Here is a 15,170-nt window from a genome sequence, read left to right on the forward strand (position 1 = left end):
ATTTTAACCAGGCAAGAATTAAAATTTCTTTAAATTTATGATTTTTATTTCCACTAGAGCTTAGTTGTGCTGCCATTTGCTCTCCCATAACCCTTGAGGAAGCCCCAGGGTGTCTTTATCTCTGTGCCCTTTCCAGGGACACTTCCCAAACCTGAGCTGTTAGAGAACAAATGGGAAGCAACTATCTTGGCCAGATGCTCCGTCCTGATCTTGCCTTTCCTCAGCATTTCATTCCCTAGATCTTGGATAACCTTCACTACCCTGGTGTCAGCATAAAATTTCCTTCCCGCCTTTGATTTTGTTGCTCTAGCAGGACCTGACTTCACCATTCTCCCAGCTAAAGCTGAGAAACAGGATAAAATGTAAAAGGTTAACAAAATCCTTGTGAACAAGATAAAGATGAGTAGAATCTTTAGCAGCCAATCTGGTGCTGCCCACCAAGGTTTAGTACTATTAATCCAAAATCCAAAATCTTCCCACAAAAAAGATCTGTCAGTATTTATCCAGGTCTTCATGGTTTGCAGCTACAGTTGAAGAAAAGCTTATTTTGTGATGAAGTTTTCCTGACTCTAGCTAAAGCTTTTCCACGTCCATATGTACCTCGAAGCTCTAGGAGCTGGCCTTGCAGTCATGGTCTATAAGAGTGCTGGCCCTCACCCCCATGGAGTGAATCTCAATCTGAGGCCCCATTACTCTGCTTGAAGTTACCATCTAGCCTCTCTACCACAAACCCCCAGACTACTCTCTCTAGCAACACCACAGCCATGTATGGTAAAAACCACCCACATTAGCCAAGTCTGTTAAATCCACTAGTGCATCAACCATCTCCCTTCAGAGAACATTGTCCCAAATGATTGTCTCTCTTCTTAGACCCTCACAACACCACATGGAGTGCTAATATCTTACGGGTGATTCATTGGCCTCTCTCTTAAACCAAACAGTTATCATTATCTAGTAGCATAGAACAAGGAAATAGAAAAGAGGAACATGCTTGTATCTTTTTTGGCTGAATAAGTCCAACAATTAATTACACTTCTGTAACAATGTATCTTCCTTTTAGAGCACTTATCATAGTCATATTTTTATATTTATTTGTTTTATTACTTGACTATATACTTGTCTCCCCCACTAGATTCTTTACTCTTTAAGACCAAGAAAAATGCCTGGTTTACTCACCATTGAATTAGCAGGACTTAGTACCATGCCTAGCATACAGTAGGCTTTTAATACTTATTTGCTCTGTGGATAAATGAATAACACTCCAGTAACATCTGAGCCTGGCCTGGCCAGATTAACAATTCATTATTGTACATAGGTGATGTGCATTGGGTGTAAAACAATAACTTGCAAAAGAGGGACTTCTCTGCAAAATATGAAATGAATTTGATTCATCACATGAATTTTCAAATAGAGAATACTGATGGAAAATGTCTAAAAAAATCTCTGAAGAGAATGTAATATTTGAGTTTGATATTAATATTTTTATATACTAAATATAAGCCAGGGGCATGATTTATCTCATTTAAATGATTCTTCTAGAAGTCAAGGCTCTGTGATTCACATACTCAGATATTTAATGATACAACTCAATCCAAGCCAAAAGAAAATGAGCAAATGAAACTTAAACCACAACCTGGAATATCTAAAAGAGATCTTGAGGATATAATAATTTCTTCCCTGTAGACTTTTGACAGGAGTTGGATTCCAAGGTTATATTCTCCAGCAAGGCACTGGAGTATGGGCACAGTATTCTGTGGTATAAGAAATGGCAGACTAAACTAGTAAATCATAGTGTTGACATCCTTTTTTTTAAAACTCCACAGCCTAACCACGATTCCATCCTGAATAGATGAATATCCTACTTCTATAAAGCAGTACTAAAAGTTTTCCTTAAGGGAGAAGTAAATCTTTCCTGAATACATATTACAATTTTGATATAATATAAGAACAACCTATTGGGCAACTCCCTAAAGTTCTACCTCATAGACAATAGCCTCCATCAATGCCATTTGAAACATGGCCCATGGACGGGTTGTGGTCTGCAAACTGCTACTAGGCCACAATAATATAAGTACAGAAATTGGGAATAAGCACTAAGAGACTTACGTAACAATTTGATATTGCCATGCCATCTAAGCACATGATCAGTGCATTCTACAAAAGTATTGTTATGTGACTGTGGGAAAGTTAGACAAACAATAACAACAATGACAACAAACACAAAACAGTTCTTTATCACAGATGGTTTGAGAACCTTTGGTGTAAATGGTTTAACTTAGAAAGTTTTCAAAAAAGGTTTAACAGTTGCTTAAAATAACCACAGAAAATTGTCATTATTAAAATTATATAAAACATTGTTTTGAATAAGAAGCTTATCGAATATCTGCTAGGTTTAATTATTTGCATGATGTGCAAAAGTAGTCAAATCAATTGATCTATTTTAATACATTAAATAAAGCAAGCATTATCAAATACAATGATGTTAATTCCAGATTGATTCACCTTAAGGCATTCCTTCTGACAGTAGCTGGAGAACAGGTAGAATTGTCCATTCAAGCCAAGTAAAACAATAAATTAGCATAATATGACCATTAAAATGTGCAGTTGGAAAAATAAAGTTTACTATTTTTACTACTACAATTCTTCTCACACATAAACTACCTTTTAAGAAGGGTGAGGAATGTTTGGAGAAATAGAGAAGAGAATTTGGGAAGAGATGTCTAAGCATGATTTTTTTTAATGAAATTTGGAAGCTGTATGATGTCTCTATTTTGATAAAATCTATAGCTTTCAATAATGACTTGTACAGTGAAAGGGAAAAGGATGGTAGTAGTTGAGAACATAACCTGCTTCAAGGTTGACCAAAGCCAAAAACAAAAAACAAAAAGAAGTTCTGAAAATGGAGCCAGTTACATCAAATTTACATATAGGATGATGTTTGTCAGTCTTTTCTCAAAAATATGCAGAAAGTGAGGTCAGAAGTTCAATAAGTCTTGAAATATAATTTAAAACAAGATGGAGTCAGACATCTCAAAAATGTTATTTAATTTGTCCTGAGAGCATTTCTACTGACCTAACTTTTCTAGTGGTTCTGGCTGACGGTTCATAGCAGTGACAGTGACTAGGAGTTCATCTTGAGTTCTTAGGAGATAACCAACAGAAAGTCCCCATCCACATAGTGTCCAGTTCTGAGCTAAAGAAGGTCATATCACGTTCTTGTCATAAGTTCTCTGGAGAGTGATAGAGTAATGAGGGTCAACATTTGAATAGGTTCAGTAGCCTATAAATTCCTTGCTCCTCCTGCAAAATAATGACTGAAGATACTCATACTTGTAATTTGTCAGAGGAAACTCACTAAGTTTAGATGCAATCCTTGAAAATTTAATAGGGTTAAGACTCAGAGAAGTTTGTATGAACATGGGATAAAACATACTCTCTTTCTCAGGAGAGAAAGGGGCTTATGGAGGGTTTAAATCATACTATTCTCATGATTGTATTTGTTAAAATCTTCAGTAACAGATAATTGAAGATCCAAGTCCTTGAGTTATTTAATTAATTACAATTTTTTAGTCAACTGCAGTACACGAGGCAGCTGAAGTGTCCCAACCAAAGATGATCATAAGATGTACAAAATATTGATAATTTTCCTGTTGTTATCAAGATGGAAAATTAACTATCAAGTTAAATGTAGCTCAGTGCTGATTTGAAAGGATAAACTCAAAATCTATCACCTGAGATTATTGTATTTTAAGTATTTGGGAGCAATATACAAAAACGTTAAGTAGGATAAGATCTTGAGTAGCCCCTTTCACGAATCTGTCTCACTAGCCTCGCTGATTTCTATTTTGCTGCTGTTTTTTCCTCCTTTTCACAGAGCACTTGTCAAACTAGGAACTTTCGAGTTCCCACATTTTTCCAAACATGAAATAGACCAAATTTTATCAATTATCTGTTCACAAGAGAAGAACAAGAATCTTCACTTTCAAAACAGTCAAGACAGTTTGAAACATTCTAAAAAAAAATAATAGAATAGAATAGAATAGAATAGAATAGAATAGAATAGAATAGAATAGAATAGAATAAAAACTTCCCTTACTCTTTCTCACTCTTTTCAAAATTGTCATCTCACTAGTCTACATAGGGATAGGTAGACTCAAGAATACCCACATCCATGTTAGATAAACCAAGATATTTAGTCTAAGGCTGGAACAAAGCAAATAATGATTTTTTAATATAATATAATATATATATATTCAGTAACATTGTCTCAGGGGTCAAAATATATGTGAAATTTTCCTAAATATAAACGATTTGTTTTCCAAATTTGTCCCATAGGCTGCCATTTAATAATACAAAATTTTATGTGTAAATACATTGAGAACTAAGTTTTCCATTAAACCGACATAGCTCTTTGTCAAGAAATGTACTATCTTAAAATAGTTTTCCCTAGAGCAGCTTATTTTCATCTACAGGCACCCACAAAAGTCTTCACAAATAATTATCTCTGGTATATACCAATACAATATATAATATAGTATATAATAATATATAATATATAATCAACTTAAAAGGTTATAGCAATTTAGTTAAAAATCTGAACAGACATCTTCTGTCTTGGTGGGAGAGATAGATGTGTAGAATAAATTACATAGAAATCCAAATCAAGTGGGGGACATTTTTGGGGATATGGGTCAGAGAATTTAATAGCATTATCTTTGCCATCCTCTACCTTAAAGTTGAAGAGAACAAGGGCTTAAAACCTGGCACTTGAGGAAAGCTCTTTTATAAAATTCCAGGTGGCCCCTAGACCTATAGTATTAAAATCCACCAAAAAAACCCAAAAACCTACACATGAAGATTGTACATTAGTTTTCTGGCCAAGCCACAGTTCTGGAGATGCATCTTGGAATTTGGAAGCCAATCTCTATAGAATCTGCCAAATATGAGAAAACACAATCATTATCCTTATGCAGCTTAGAGTTAAATCTGCTGCTGCCAATTGGACGATATAATTCACACAAACCAAGGGCTTAATGAATCTAGCAGAGTTTCTGAGGAAAAAGAGATTGCTGTCTTTCTGGAACAGGCCACATGCACAGGTCTTGGGTTAGCTGGAATGGAAGCCAAACAAGTATCATCTCAAACTGTTTCTGAGAAGAGTGGAACAAGTCGTTGACTGGGATAGCCAGAGGGTTCACTTACCTACCATTCTATATCCTTCTAATTAATTGGTGTTGATCGGTTTGGTCTCCAAAAAAGAAAAAAATTGTAAACTTCTAAGAGATTTTTAATTTATGCTACTTTTATTTTTCTAAATCTAATACCTTGCTTAGCCTGGTACTATTTATAGAGCTCGTCCTGTTGAACTGTGGTGAAACTGAACTGCACCCATGCTAATCTCCGAGAGAAAGACAAGGTTTTTGTAATTATAAACATCAATCACACCAAAGACTATTAAATCTAGTAGATCACTTTACATAATAGGAGTTTTAAATCAAACTTCTATTTTGGGAACTGTCATTAACATTTTTTTACAGTCCCACTTCTACAAAGACATTCTTCAGTTTATATTGGAGACCAGTCAATTCATGGAGCTTATATTGGAGCCTTGTCAAATTCTTCCACACTCTTCCCGCATTTCTTTGTATAATGACCCCCATTCCCCAAACTCAGTCTCTGTTGTTAATTTCCTGAGGATTGTATAGAATGCTGCCTAAATGAGAAACATCAGTTCTAAAGATGTAGGCAATGCTTTAATTGATCAGATAAACATGGGCCATTTAGTTTTGCTTTAACTCAGACTTCAAAGTACCAAGCTCTATGTTTGCTTCATTTTGGCAGAAGCAAAAAGCCTGAAACTCTTCAGGAGGTAAGGAAGCAGTGGAAATTAGGCATCTGCCCAAAATCCAGGATGAAGAATAAACACTTAAAACCCATTTTAATTTCTGCTTTGAACTGAAAAGAAAAAGACTCATGAGAACATCTGAAGACAGGAAAAGGACAATTTTCAACATCATGAACTTGAACTCATTTGACAGCAGAGGATGTGGTCTCAGGGCCACAGAATATTGGTCTGTCTTCATTAAAGTCCCATGAGCCCTATCAAGATAAAACACAGGTTCTAAAATCTCCTTCCCTCCTCCACTTGCCGTGTGTTAGCCCTAGGTACCGACTTGCCTGGGGAGGATTTATACATGCTGTTTTGAACTTCTAATGGAGTCTCTCTTTTGAACAACCATTTGAAAGAAGATTAAATTTAATTAGACTGTATCTTTTTCCTGTGACATGCTGTCTTCAAAGTCCACTTTATTACATTCTTCTCTCCTAGCAGCGTATTCATGCAGGCTGGCACAGGGCACCTTCAGATGCAGGAGGAAGGGAAGGAGATATTTATACTCAATCTCTTGGGAGTATTTTGGAAATGGCTAACATCTGACATCCACGCCTGTCTAGCAACATCCCTGAGTAGATGTTGCTCAGGAATCAATTGGGACATGTGACAACTTGGAGGGGTAATCTGAGCCCTCCACCACCAGCCCTAGCTAGGAGCTCAGAATCACCTTGGGTTCTATCATCTACTTACATCCAAGTTCTTTCTTTTCTGATGTTTTCTTATTCTCTGAATTTATTGACAGTAACTGCACCTTGATAGTATTTGCTACCAACGCACTTATGGAGAAGCATTTGTTTTATCCTGAAACCCAGGTATGATTTAATTAATGATCATTTCAGTCTAATTTGCTCTTAAAACTATGTTGACACATTTACTATAAATACTATGTACTCAAACAAAATCAGTGTCAGTGGCATTAAAGGGATTAATGGGATGCAAGTACTTCAATCCCTGTTCAACAATTAGATCATAGAGAAAATCCCTAAGTGTAAGATTTGGTCATTTTTATTTTTATTGGTAGACTTTTGAGAGAAGGGAAAGAAATATGACAAAGAGAAGCAAATATATTGGAAAAAAAAAGATAAAAGTCAGCACTTTCAACCTGGTGCTAAAGACTCATTCCTCTTAAAGGGGAAAAGAAACACAACAGCTTTACACTGCCTTTGGTTATATCAATATTGTTGTGAACCACAGATGAATGTGGTTTTATCTCTTCATAATTGTGTTGTTGCTTTAGCAAGGATGCTATGGTATTTTACCAACCTTTCCCTACACAGTCACATTTTTTACAAAGATAGAGAAGAAAGAAAATGAACAATTTTTAAAGCCATTGCTTCTTCATTCTGGTGTGTTTTTCGGCAACACTGGGCTATCTCCGTGAACCTGGCTGTGGGCTTGCTGCTCACTTTCCTGGGGTCTAAGGCTTCCCCACTGCTCGGACAGGGGGAGGCAGAAGGGTTGTTTGTGATTGTTCAGATTTAGCTTTTTCACTGGCATGACAGTACACAGCAGTCTAGTCTATTCTTTCATTTTTCACTAGTGTGGAGGTGCGCTGTCACTTAGCGAAAGAAACCACTGGCAGCTAAAAGGAGCAATGAGGAAAAAAAAAAAAGAGCAGGCCAGCCTGGCCTTTCTTTGGGGCCTGAAACTGCCTGAAGTTAATCGCTGGCATAAGAAGAATAACTGGTGGTGCTGTAATTGAATTTTTATGGAAATAAACAGGTGGCAGATTTACTATAGCTATGGGGATAGTAGGGGGCGAAATGCTGTAGCCACGTTAACCTGTTTAATTTAATAGCCTCAGCACTCGTAGGAAAAAAAAGGGGGCAATGTTGCTCATTGAGTCAGTTGGATGCCAAATGTAAATAACTACAATTACCCTAGCATGCCCATGTGGTTGAGTGCAAAAAGGGCATTGTGCCGGCTTCGACTTGGTTTTCATGTTTATTAATTAAGCTCCTGGAAGTTTCAAAATAAAAGTTTTAACCCACAGAGAACCTGGAAAAAGAGGAAGAGGAAAGAATTTGCCAAAGGGAAAACAGACAGACAGACAGACAGACAAATGCTCTGCTTGCATTAAAGGCACAGCACGAGTCCTTGACCCAGAGGCTTTAGGGAGAGTCTGTACTGGGCACCGGAAGGATGAACTAAATGCTAGCTTTGCACTATGCTTCCCCCCAGTGGTCTAGTTTGGGAAATGCATTTTTATATTAAGGAAAGAAAAATTGGGGAACTTCTGGTGAAATAGGCAAAGAACACTGTTAGCTTATTAATGTATCCAACGTTTACTTTAAGCCAAATAATAAAAATGAAGATTTACCTTTAAATTTTTGCCAATTTCCCTTCAGGCAAAAACAATATGAACTATTCATATGCGTGTGTGTATATATATCTACATATCTTTTTTTTTTACGTCAGGGTTTGAAACACATCTTAAAGAAAAAAAAATAAACGTTTATAAGAGACAGAAGCATTTACTATCAGGAAGGCACCGCGCCAGCACCGCGAACAAAAGGTGAATGAAACATGGGTGTCTTCTGCCAAATTTCCCTGGCTTGAATGGTGGATAGACTCCCAGATAAATAACTTAAATATAAAGCAGAGTTTGCTAAGTACTGAAAAAGGTGCACAAAAAGAAATGGGGATGAGAGTGAAGTAGAGAGTATCAGAAAGTCATTTGATAAATGAGAAATATTTCACACTTATTTAAATCACCAGATCAAATACCTCATAGCTAACATGATCAGAACCAGAGGAATCTAGCCAAACATTACAATCCAACTTGGAATGTTTCATGTTTGTTTTGACTATTTTAGAGTAAGCTAGTAAAAAGTGAGAGGCCTGAAAGGGTGCTCTCCTTTTCTATCAGTTTTCTTTTTCTTTTTTTTTAAGACCATAAACTTTAGTGAGTTCTTGCTAGGTACATCACGCTGTACTGACTGCATTCCAGGGGGGCCTATACCTTGTCTGCTGGAGTCCTTCAGTGCACGGTCTCAGGCTCTTCTCTTCTCAATCTGCACTTTCTCTACATCTCTGGCCTCTCTTCCCATCTATGGACCAGTGACCCCCATATTTATTATTTATTTTATCATCAAACCGGGTCTCAGCCCTCACTCTTATATCTAATCTTTCACTCAACATCTTCACATAAATGTATCAGGCCCCTCAATCTCTACGGTCTAAGAATGAACATATGATCATTGCCCTAATTTATTCTTATTTAGTTATATATATATATATATTCACCAAGGGATCCAGATTATAGTGAAGCAAATGAGCTATGAATCAGACCCAAATCAGACTCACTCCAGCCAGTTCAGACTATATATATATATTTCCTGATCTATAAGCCGGAAATATGAGAGTATTGCTTTACATTTTCTATTGCCACATGCCCAACATTCAATCCATCATCAACCGTCCATCATCAACTCTATTGATATCACCTCCTAGATATCTCATAAACCTACCTACCTATTTCTACATCCATGCAACAAGCTCTCACTTGGATTCCCGTAACAACTAAATGATATATTTTGCTACTCTCTGATCAAACGCATACTGCAGTCAGAGAAGTCTTTTAAATATCTGACCATGACATTTTCCCTACTTAAAACCATGCACTTGACTTCACATCGCTCTTAAGATAGGAACAAATTCTGTAAGTTTAGCCTCGTGTCTATTACTTCGACCTCCTCTCTCACCACTTTGCCCTTCACACTCATCACTTCAAGTATTCTATCTTCCCTTCAGTTCCTCAAGCACACACTTCTCTCCTGCTGTCTGAGGTGTTTGGGCCCTTCCCCTTTGCCTTGCTAACACCTACCTCTGCCTCAGAGCTCATCTGAAGTGTCACTTGCTGAAGGAAGGCTTTCCTCACCTTTCCTGCTCCCTCTTTCCAAAACCCCCTGCACACACATACACCCAAACACCAGGAAACCCCTCAGTTCTCCTGTAACACAATTTCACGAAATTATCTTGAGTAATACCGATCTCCCTCAGCAATGTATCTATGCCACAAAAGCAAAAACCATGTCAAGATTTGCTCATAATTGTGCCTCTGACATCCATCACCGAGCATGATCTTAGTTGGTACTGAATAAATATTTATTAAATGGACAATTGGGTACAATTTATTATTAGGTGTCATCACTCAATGTATCTCTATGTCTTCCAAGCCTGTACATCTTCTTGTTGTTAGTGCTGATAAGTGGATTCTGACTCCCAGCGACCCTGTGTACAGCAGAGCAGAACCCCGTCTGGTCATTTTGCACCATCCTCTCATCTTCAGGTGCTGTATCAGACAATGCTCCGCTACTATTCCAGGGTTTTCATGGCCAATTTTTTCTGAAATGCTCGGCTAGTTTCTTCTTCCTAGTCTGTCTAGTCTGGAAGCTCTGCTGAAACCAGTCCACCACGAGTGACCCTGCTGGTATTTGAAATACCGGTGGCATAGCTTTCAGCATCACAGCCACCACAGTATGACAACCGACAGACAGGTGGCATGGTTCCCTGACCAGGAAAGAATGGCGGCAGTGAGAGCACTGAATCTTAACTGCTAGACCAACAGAGCCGGCTATACATCTTCTACAAAGGCCTAAATAGAGACATGAAAAGAATCATCAACTCTACATCTTTCATTCTTTTGATGATGTCTTTAATTTTTGTGAGTCACCTATGGGTACAATATTACTCTGGATTTTAGTACTTTAGTGGGCAGGGACAACTCTAGAAGCTTGGCATTTCCGATCATAATAGCCCTATTCATGGTACACAGACCCAGTGGGGTATTCTGCCAACTGCCTAAGAGACCTATTTCAGTTATGTACTCAGAAAAATAACCACAAGACTGGACCATCTAGAGGCAGACTCAGACCAAAATTCAATTTATAACCTGAAGTACAATTTGCTGTTCTGATCAGTAGACCACAGTGGTATTCTCAGTCTCTAGGTACTAGGCAGCTCAGAATCAGTGTTTAACAATATCTCAAAGCTCTAGTTATTCTCCTTTCCCAGGACATGTTTACTGTACGTATTTTTACTATATGGAGTTTTACAGCTCCTTTGTATTCTATTCACATACAGATAATATCTGGCATGAAATGTCTGTGTAGCCAGATTCTAGGATGTGTTTGTATCAGCATGACCTGACATGCAAGCAGTCTATTTTTGTTACAAAGTCAAAACAATAGCATTTGGTACCTGAAAATGTTTATGTGAATGTTGACCCCTAAAACCACATTACCCTTAGAATGTAATACCACTATACTTGATGCCTGCTAGATCATTGGTTTAAAACAGCAATAGTTCTTTGGCATTCTTTCTCCAAAAGGACAGCATTTCCCAGCCATTCTGAATAAACCCAGAACAAAGAATAGGCTGACCAAATTAAGGGCTATTTTTCTGCAATACATAGTAAATGGCTACAGATCTTTTGGTGAAGGCTAGGAAGGAAGTTTATTACACATACAAGTGACATTACTGCACAGTCTATCATCAAGTAATTGTTGATGATGGAACTAACTCAAATCTAAGAACTGGGCAAGAATGTAATGGTGGCCCATGTCAGACCTATGCTTCCTGGTTGTGGAGTGTTTTCTATAACACCAATCAAGAAGGACTAATGTACTATCACCTGTTTCAGTCAAGGGGCCCAGTGATCAGCTAACCACTACCAAAGATTCCTGTAATTCAAAACATTCTGACCAATGAGGTTGCCCTGCTGCCTACTGGGGCAACCACAACAATTTTGCCTTTTACCTTTGAATGCTGCCACTTGGCCTCTGCTGCCCTACAATAGTTTCCTCCTCATGTCAATCAGGGAAACCATTTCAACTGAAGCATCTTCCATCAACAACTTCAGCCTAGAAAGAACAGTAGCATAAACTCTTTTCAAAACTGCTGCCACTCCCCACACCAACACATTTCTTAAGACTTTGATAATGATCCAGACCTCTTGGGAAACAAATTAGGGTGAAGATGATTTGTATATGATAATTTCACCCCAGAGTCCTTGCTACCCTTCCCTGTGTTATTTAAGGGATTTCTAGAATCTTAACTTCACTACCCTAAGCCTCCACTGAATCCAGATTGTAGTCAAGCAAATGAGCCAAGAATCAGACCCACTCCAGTCAGCTCAGATGGATACAGTCATCACTTTGAAAAATTATGCTTCTCTTGTACAAGGTCAATCACTCTTTTGGTCATTATCATTCTTACATATAGTCCCAAGTTTTGTCATCATAAAATAAAAGGAAAAAACTTCTCCACTGAGGTTTTACAATCCAACTGATTCCTTTAGGACATGCCAGCATCTGACTAGTAGTTAGAAGTGTGGAGATAATGGAAGGTTTGCAGGTTCCAAGTGGTGAATTGGCCCTCCCTTGCAAAGTTAGCCCCTAAGAAAAAGGAGTACAGGCTCCAAGCAAGATCCAAGCAAGAAGAGAGAGCCTGTCAAACAAGAGAGGAAGTACTTCTGAAATTCCAAATACAGTGATGTGCTGGTAAATGTTTAACAACCCATTCTCCAGCAAGAAGGGGAGAGGGAATCCTGATTTGTAGTATTTAAAATACTTCTCCCATGGCTGACTTCAAGATGACATCACTGAACACAGAGCTGGGAAGAGATAAATGCAATCAGCCCACATGAGCCATAAAAAACCAGCTCCAGTACACCACTGCAGAGGGAGGGAAAGGTTAGGAGCTCAGGATAAGGCAAGCCTTTAGAATCAGCTCACATGGTCCAATTCTGATGTTTAGGCTCCTACATTTTTCTGATCAGTACTCTCACTTTCACATAAAAAGACCACCAGAACTGTAAAGTTAATTGGTATTATAATTCAACAACCATATGAAGCCCTGAGTTTCATTTTCAAGTATGTGGAAGTTGAAAGAAGCTGAGAGGATTAAGAGAGTCTTTTAGCATTATTAGATTTCCTGAGATTCAGTCTTTGCCATAACCAAGAATTTAAGGAGAGAAACTTATCATTTACCTTTGTCAGCTATTCAGTGCTCACAAAACATTCCCGGTATCCCTCGAGTCTTAGTTAACTCACAGAATTATGTGAAACTTGGAAAACCAGGCTCAAAAAGTAGGAAGGAACCAAAAAATATTAGTCAACAGGAAACATTGTAGAGAAAGAGTCTAGTTTGGGACACCACAGACTCAATAGTTGACACTATCCCCTCTGTTCCAGGCTCTGCTGCTGCCCCTCTGTGAATAATTTCTCATCTATCCCCAGTGGGACCATCTGACTGCCAAGTGAAAGCTACATGCCCGGCCCTGGCTGCCTGGGTGTAGAAAGGCAGAGCATCTGATCTTTCCATCCTTGTACGTGAAGCTCTGCCTCTCGCCAAGATGTAGAACCTCGAAGATTTACCCCTAGGAGAAAGAGGGATCCCATGCTGAATCTGACAATTGTACTCAATAGACAGGAATTGTGCACTTTCTTAGAATAGTTTCAAAGAACAGGGGAACAGAAAATGAGATTGCAATACAGAGAAGAGTAAAGTAAACGAAACGGAAGGATGACAGGAACTGTAGACTAATCTTTCAACAAGTCTTGTAGAAATGGAAGAGATAGTAGCTTGAAGGGCAACACAGTTTGGAAAGTAATACTGTGTTTCTTTTCCTTTATAAGGGGTAAAAGCAAGTCAATCAGAGGACGTATTTAAGAGAAAAAGTCTGAATATTTTGGTAATTAAGGGGGTAATTGAAGAATGAATGGAATTGGGTAAAATTAAGAACACACAGGTTGTGGATAAATTTCTCCCTAAAATCGGAGAAAAGGAAAGAATTAATGCAGGCAGGGATATTGTGAGTTGTGGGCAGGGGCAGGCTGCTGTTGTTTATTAGAGTTCTCTCAGACAGCCTTGATCCTTTTACTTAAACAGGAGATAAGAGCAGTGTTCAAGGTTGCAAAAATGAGGCAGGGTTAGGAACCTGGGATGAGTGGAAAACATTTAGAAAGGCTACATGAAAAGTAATAGTGAACTAGGCATAAATAAATGATCTACTAGTGGCATTGAGGACTACTTCCTATCTGACTGCCTAAAAAGCTGTTTCACAATAGTCACTGAAGTTGGGCTGATAGATTTTTCCATTAGGAAAAAACGTATATGCTAAATCCAGCTTCCCCAGCCCTAGTAACAGCCTTCAAGGTGATTATACAAACAACAGATGCAGAAGATTTTAGCCACACACCCGCACACATAAAATGCACAAATACCTTCTTGTAGTTATAGTAAGTAGAATAAAATATTGCAAGAGGATGAAATGATTGTGGCAGATAGTAAATGAGGACCAAATTTCAGTGTCTGGGCAGCGTTACCTTTGGCTTTGTGTTGTCTTCGATGGCTATTTAAAGCAACTAGAATTTAACCACCATTAAGAGTACAGATCAGGTCTTAGATTCACCTCGATCTTCTGAGGTTTGGCCCTTTTCCACAGAATCTTCTAGATGTGGTCTGTAATGACACTCTGTCAAGCCACTGAGATCGACTGCCAAAGCCCAATCTGCTACAGGAATCTTCTAGAAGAAAAGGATGATTTATCAGAAGCAGTCATTCGTCCTAGCCCACACCTTGCCTGCTTCTGATCTTCCACTGTTAAAAACATAACACACTCGAGGAAGATAGTGCTATATTTCACAAGTGCTCTGTGCTGCCACCAGGGGACGGTTCCATCTGTTATTTGCTCTCAGCTTTGCTTACTGATAACACAGGAAGGACAGCTTGCTGATGGGCTCTTTGAAGCAAATGGCTCCTCTCTTTCCTGCAATTAATGTTTATAAATTACTTCTACAGTAGGCTATATGTATGGTACCATGATTTCAAAATTAGTTTCAATAAATTAAGGGCTTGCATTTATTACAAGAGGAGCTTGATTACAATGCGACTCGTGGAGTTTAGCGTGGCGTGCTACTTTTTGTGAAAATTGCTGCACAAAATCAAATACCGTCATCAATTCTGTTGATTATCACCCCCTTGTAAGATCTTTAGATCGTATGTTCAGTTGTTGAAATTTCATTTTACATATAGTATAGGAGATTGTTTTAGTTGTTCACAGAAAACAGGATTCAGGGCTCTTCACAATTTCAGAGACCAGGTCAATAGCACTTTGGCTGTAACAAAGGGAAATGGTTTATGAGAACAAAGCACAAATACAACTAAAGTGATTTGGTTTTTTCTCCCAAATTATTTTGTTGTTCCAATAATATACCATTCTTAAGGTAGAAACATAATTGCGTATTTTCTGACCTCTGCACTATTTTAAAAG

Source organism: Diceros bicornis, chromosome 11 (genome assembly GCF_020826845.1).
Source record: "Diceros bicornis minor isolate mBicDic1 chromosome 11, mDicBic1.mat.cur, whole genome shotgun sequence".
In the NCBI taxonomy this organism is placed as follows: Eukaryota; Metazoa; Chordata; class Mammalia; order Perissodactyla; family Rhinocerotidae; genus Diceros; species Diceros bicornis.